General features: G+C 35.7%; 1 pseudogene; it reads left to right on the plus strand.

The window, feature by feature from the left end:
• The first annotated feature begins 920 nt into the window (after window positions 1-920).
• Window positions 921-1552, plus strand: LOC149207160 (chalcone synthase pseudogene; annotated as a pseudogene).
• Window positions 1553-7462: the final 5910 nt, after the last annotated feature.

A 7462-nucleotide genomic window follows, 5' to 3' on the forward strand; every position in this document is an offset into this window, starting at 1 on the left:
TCAATATAAAAATGGCTAAAGCACCATGTTTAAACTAATCAAAAGGAGAGATACAGATACAGGGCCATCTCTACATACCTGGAATTGGGATTCGATTTCATTTCTTCAGCGAGGTAATTGGGATCAGCGAGGTAGGCTTTGAACAGCAGCAATGTCAACCACCTCTTTCCTTCTTTCATTCATTTCCCTGCAACGTCATCCCTTCATTCACTCCAATAATTTACAATGCACCAAACAAAAATACAAAGTTATGAAATGGAATTAGTTCTCACAGCAGAGCAGAGATGAACAAAAACACTGAAATGAAATTAAATAGAATTGAATTTGATCCATACCATTTCTGAGAGATAATTGATCTCTGAGCCCAAAAAAATTGTTAAACAACTCAACTGCGTCAGCCTCCTCCTCTATCCCACACAACCATGACTGACTCAAACACGAACTCGACCTAGACCTAGACACAGAGAGACCCAAACTCAAACCACACAGACAGCCAAACACACAAGCATAACCAGACTCATTATGGACAGAGGAGGACGAAGATACCTAAAAGATGATAAGACTATATGTGTATATATATATATTCCCCATCTCCCTTCAACGGCTACAAGAGTTTTACCACCTCTACTTGAATCGTTGAGAAAATCCCCGCTCTCTCTTCAATTGACAGCTCATGTTTTTTTAAATTTCAATTGAATCCCGCGCCTCTTTGAAAAACGGTCGGGTTGATGCTTTTCTTAGCCTCTCTGGAATCGTTGAGAAAATCCCTCCTCTATCTTCAATTGAGAGTTCATGCTTTTTAAAATTTCAATTGAATCCCGCGTTCTGGAACTTCTGAAAAAACGTTTGGTTAATGCTTTTTTGGTCCAGCGGATGCTTTCGTTTGTTTCTTTCCATTAATGCTCGCTTTTTTTCCTTCCGTGGCCCCTCCGACACTCACCTCGACAGCATGGTCGGCCAAGCTCTCTTCGGCGACGGTGCATCTGCACTCATTGTGGGAGCCGATCCCATCCCGGAAGTGGAGAAGCCCTGTTTCGAGCTGCTGTGGACTGCACAGACCATTCTTCCCGACAGCGGCGGAGCCATCGACGGTCACCTGAGAGAGGCGGGCCTTACCTTCCACCTTCTCAAAGACGTTCCGGGGCTCATCTCCAACAACATAGAAAAGAGTCTGGTGGACGCCTTCCAGCACTTCGGAATCTCCGACTGGAACCAATTATTCTGGATCGCCCACCCAGGAGGCCCTGCCATTCTGGATCAGGTGGAGGCAAAGCTGAATCTGGATCCCAAGAAACTGAGAGCAACGAGGCAAGTACTGAGCGAATACGGAAACATGTCGAGCGCGTGCGTGCTCTTCATCTTGGACGAGTTAAGGAAGTCCTCTCTGCAGAATGGGTGTTCCACAACCGGAGAGGGATTGGATGTGGGAGTTCTGTTTGGATTCGGGCCGACTCTAAACTCATGCGGGATTTCCTTCGTTTATATGCATCCTTGCCCGAACATTGAGTCCCGGCGAAGACCTTTCAATACGTTGAGCGGACCCTTCGTTTAGCTTTGTCTTGCATTTGGAGTTCCCGTGCCATGGCCAATGCCCTCCTAACTCCCCCGTCCCCCGTGTCCACCCATCACTTGTCGTCTATGTTACACAAGGCGAGCCTTATTTTCACCCGTATAAGTTTATTAATGCACCTGTAAGTACATGTGACATGACACTCCTGCATTGGCAGGGATGCTACATATCCATGAGTGCCATACATGTCCATGGACTTCCCTACAAGTCGATCACTCTACCTCCGGCAAGCTCCACTCTTCAATGTAGAAGTTGTCATACGGCAGATAGGACAGTCCACCATACTCATTCAATGCAACTTAGATAGAGAGAATTTCAAAATTCAAATGCTATGCCCGCGCCCAACATTTCAAATTGCCAGTAAGCAAGGTTGTCGCAGTTGTTTATGAAGATGAGACGAGTGCTTCTCCTATGTTTTTGAGCATGAACCAGCAGGGCAAAGTTCTTACGACCTCTCAAAATGAACTTGTCACGGCAGTGGTCTGTGCTGTCAAAAAAATCCCACAGCTGTCGTCCCCTTGCCGCAGCGCCAAGCTAAGTGTTAGTGTTGGGGTTTTAAATGCAAGTGCCAGAGATGCAGATTGGAGTTGGAGCAATCTCTAAGGCCGCTCTTGGAGCCCACAACCAGAGAATTCAGAAAATTGCTTGGCAAAGCAATGGAAGAAACCAATGTTGCAAGGTCTCTTCAATTGCATCCTATTGACGCTGATCTTCGGGAATGCTAAAAATTTGCAAATCTTTTTTCAAAGGTGGAAGAGGCTATTAGGGTCCCCCGAGTTGAAAACGGAAGAATAAAAGAAGTGGGTCAGTGCGTCTTTTGTGTCTGCCTATTTTGCAGGGACGCAGTCAAACAGGTTTCTCTCCATAACATTAGGGAATCCTGGAAACCGTTCAAAGAATTGTGTCAACGAACATTCTAAAGAGTGACATATCCTGGGGTTCCTCAGGAAGCTTCTGGTGGATGAAACGACGGGGGCAAGTTTTAATGCCCAAGGAATCAATGGCCGCAAATTTCTGCTGCTCGCCATGTGGGATCCTGCTACCAGCTCTGGTAAGATGCTCCCGGTGTCAGCGATTAATACGATATCCAACCAAACTGTTCTGTTGGTGTCGTTATCATTCTTTTATATTTTCATTAAATCAACTTGTTTTTACTAAAAAATTTATTCTTCACTCCTTTTCCTTTTGACTAACACAAAAATTTTACCCACAATTTTTTCCAAATCTTTCCGTTGAAGCATTCTATACATTCTATTTCGCTTAAAAAAATTCCATGGGCAAGCTCATGAACAGGTCATATCGTAGTCAGTTTTGGTGGGAAAGAAATTGGTTATTATAGCTTAAATTCAAATAAGTTACCGGATCATATCATACTAAGATTTGGTGGACATAGTCACAAGATGAATTCAATATAATCCTTAATGAGATTAAGGATTTGACAATAGCCCATTGGGATGAAGATTTGAAGTTGCTAAAGGTAGTAAAAAAACAAAATTGTCAGGTTTGTTATCTGTTCACACAGATACAACCTTCATCACTTTCACCTTAAAGCAATAGTTTATGGCTTCTCTTGTTTAACAAATTTCTTATTTTCCGAATTTGAAAGTCAAACGACAAATTAAGAAAATAGAACCGGAAGCTTTGAATTCAATATACTCCATATAATTGTTAATGAGATTTAAGGATTTGACAATAGCCCATTGCGAGGAACATTTGTAGTTGTTAAAGGTACTAAAAAAATAAATTCTCTAGGTTTATTATATACAAGTTTGATCACTTTGACCTTAAAGCAGTAGTTTATGGCTTCTCTTTTTAGCAATTTCTTTATTTTGCGAATTTCAAAGTCAAACGACAAATTAAGAAAATATAACCAGCTTAAAAATCCTGGAGTATTATGGATTTAACATGGAAAGAAGATGAGAAAACGTTGTATAAAAAACTTGAAATTGGTTTATTTAAAATTGTTTTTTAAGTAGAATTTAGTATGGTGAAAAATATTTAGGCAATGTGATTATCCACACTTTATAATTCAAAATTGTGATTTCATTTTGTTTTCAACAAATACATATTAGATTTTGGGCAAATTAGACCAAAAATAATATTCCAAATTTTTTTCTAAAACACATCACAAATAAACTATATTTGTATAATAATTTTTACTATAGCAATGAATTAAAAAAAAAAACAAATAAAATAAGTTTAATTTGAAAATTTTAAAAGCTTTTTATTATTATAAATTTCATATAAAAATATTAAAAAAAAACAAACAAAAGAAGTTTAATTTGAAAATTTTAAAAGCTTTTTATTATTATAAATTCATATAAAAATATTTTTTTAAGTATGCATATTATTGTTATAAATTATTGTTTTCACACTTTTATATTTTATATTTTTTTAAGTATGCATATTATTGTTATAAATTATTGTTTTCACACTTTTATGATTATAGATTTAAGAAAGAAAAATATTTTAAAAATATATATTCAAATTATGAATTTCGTTAAATCAAAATTTTAATATTATGATATTAAAAGTAAATTATTAATATAAATTCATAATTTAAATTTAATTTATTAAATAATAAAAAAATAAAAAATATATTAAATATAAAAAAGTAGGTGGGGATATTAAGTAGTTAAATTATTAATACAAATTAAAATTATACAAATATGTGAGAAGCTTTCCTCTTAGGAATTTTTATTTATTTATTTGTTTCCCTTTTCCAATTCATATATATATAGATATATTTAAATTTCTAATTTATAAAATTTATATGCTATTAATATTTCTACATACTATAAATAATTAATTATTGATAATGGTTTATTCTTTTTACATTTATATATATTTTTTTCTCGGAATATTCATAATACTTAGTTTTTGGTATTTTTATTTATTTATTATTTATTTTTTTAATTTTTATTTTTGATTAATTCTTATTCATATATATATATATATATTATTTATTTTATTTAGTATTTAATATTTTCTTATTTATTATTTTCTTATTTTTTTTGTATTAATTTTTACGTTTTTGTCTCATATATATATATATATATATATATATATAGATATGATTAATGTCCACTAATATCAATGTAGTCTATCACACCTTAAGAAAATAAGAATCTAATTATGATTCTTCAAAAAATTATTTCTATGATAAGAAAAAGGGGAAATGACTTAGAGATACTTAACAAATCAAGAAGATTAGAAGTGTGGAAAATGTTAGAGTGTAACACCCCCAAGTCACATAAAATGACTGAAGTTACTAAGTTAATTTTGATAAATGTTAAATTAGATCTTATTACATGTTAATGATTGAATATTAAGTGACTGAGGCTAGAATTCCATATATGGTGTGTTTACCAAAATTTTTGATAATGATGGTTTAATGAAATAGCAATTGTTTAATGTAGTTAAAAGAAACGGTTGCAGGGAAAAATAGTTACCCTCTACCTCACAAAGGGAAGAGAGGGGGGAAATCCTTGAGTTGGGAGAGAGAAGGAAAAGTCAATGGGATTTTGCAAAAAGAACATTCAATAGAAAAGTACAGAACTTGAGGCTGGGCAGAAACCCTGAGGCCCAAGGTACTGACTGTAACTGGACAATCTAGTGTGGAACACAAAAAGTGCTTGGGGGGGAGTCTGGACGTAATTGCCACACTCGTGGTTGGGAGGAAAAGAGACTTTCAGACTAAAACAACAATCTTCTGAGCCAAACAGATAAGTAAATATTAAACTCTCATGAGTAAATATTAAGCTCTCTGATAAGTTCAGTTATTTATAAATTCTAGGCAAAAGAATAGCAGTGATCTAGTTAACCATTATCCAACCCAAGTCTTAGTTTATTTTGATAGATTTAAGACTGTAAAAATGAGATAAAATAACTGCATATATATATATATATATATATATATATATATATATATATATATATATATATATATATATATATATATAAACAAATTACATGTATAGTAAAATCCAACCAAATAACTAAGTCAGATAAAAGAAATTTATGTACAGATTTGGAAATCAGTGCTATAGTAGTATTCATTGACTATCAGAGGTAAGGAATCAATTAAAATATTAAAACAAGTTTGATCCAAGAACGAGAACAGATAAGCCATAACTATAATTTATAACCAGCATCGCATGCATATGTACCCTAACCGGGTATCTTTTATATTCATACGATTAACAGAAACTACAAGATCTGGCATAAATTTTAACCTTTACAACCCATGTTACCTCTATCGTATTCCTACAGGATTCTGGAAATAGAAAGCACTTCCTATCAGGCAGAAAATTCCGACCATATCCCTCTTAATTGATAAACATTACGACTACCAACCGACAGACATCTTGTTCCTCATAATATGCATGTCTTAAATTAGGAACATAGTAGCATTGCAGAAGAAACTTCATTAACAACAATAGAAACATTATACAATATTTGTTTCAATGAAATAGTCTGAGCTTAATTCAGTATTCGGGCCGCGTAGGGCAATTAAAAGACAAACCATAATAAATAGTACTTTTGGTCCTAAGATGCTCGAGCTAACAACTCTAATCCAGAATAGAGTATTAAAGAACTGAAACGTGCATATATGAAAAACCCTTGAAAAACCCTTCATACTAATTTAAACTAGACTCGTGAGCCATAGACCGAGGAACGACGATCGAATCCTGTCCCCAACCTCATAGCAAGTTAGAAGTAGTATCATAGCCAGAGGAAATCCAACCTGTGCATACGACGAAGAACCTGGTGAGGGCACGGCCTTCGGGTGTTGTTTCCAAATAAACCAAGGGCAGTAGCATACCTGCGATAAGAAACCATGTTCTGAGTTGAGGGTTAAAAATCCTGAAATCTTAAATTGAAAAATAATTGAAATGATTGATAAGAGTGTACCTGTGGATGAGGAGCAATCACTAAACCCTCGTTGCCATCCTGTCAGTACTAGTCGTGTTACCCTGGCTCGGACCTTCAGAACGACATACCATGAATTCAATCAAAGGAAATTGTCTTTCACGAATCTCAGAATGGTTTACCTGGGCCATTAACGACCTCCATCCGTCCAACCTCCTGAGAGCCGAGCATTCAAGCCTCTCTGAGCGTGAAAGCCCAAGGTTGTCACCACAAACCACCGTGCACAGTCAATCATCGTGCCTCAACTTATTCAAAATAAAACTAAGGGTTATGACTGGAGTGGACAGACAAACTACAAGAGAGATTTCTTACCTGTATTGGTCATGAGGAGAAGCCAGAGGCCATGGGGCGAGAGTTAAAACCTCCTCAGCCTTCACAGAGGCTAACCTCTGCAGAGCAGCAAGAACCCAACTCAGTCAACGGAAATGACAGAGCATCGGTCGGAGGGTGTGTAAGTTGGTTAGATATAACCTTAATGATCCAGGACCGTGAGATCCATTCAGATCGACGGTCAGCATGGAGCCACTCTTGCAGCCTCTGTCACATTAATAACCTTTGCCCCTACGTTTAATGCGTGGCCTATCTGTGGTACACCTGTGAGCCAACCAAGGTTGGGAAGGGCGCCACACCCTCTCGCTTAATTAAAAATATTTTTACACTGAGTTCTGACATTAATCGTAAATGTTAAGTATAATGAGCCATGTGCAATCCATATCCATGGATTAACACTTTAATCACTTCTTTTGGGATTGACCGTATAAGCAATCAAATTATTATGAATATGTAGGTTAATATCTTCGTGGTAAGAATTTTTTTTTATGTATATGTATGTTACAAATGGTATCAGAGCTCAGGTTCATACAGTGAGACTCTTTGGGAATAAAATCAGTACTGAAAATCAATGTGTTTATTTTTTTTCTTTTCACTAATAAATTTATGTGTGAACACAGAGAGAGAAAT

The sequence above is a fragment of the Pinus tabuliformis genome, chromosome 1_2 (genome assembly GCF_031772625.1).
Source record: "Pinus tabuliformis cultivar Carrire ecotype Pingquan chromosome 1_2, CPIR1, whole genome shotgun sequence".
In the NCBI taxonomy this organism is placed as follows: Eukaryota; Viridiplantae; Streptophyta; class Pinopsida; order Pinales; family Pinaceae; genus Pinus; species Pinus tabuliformis.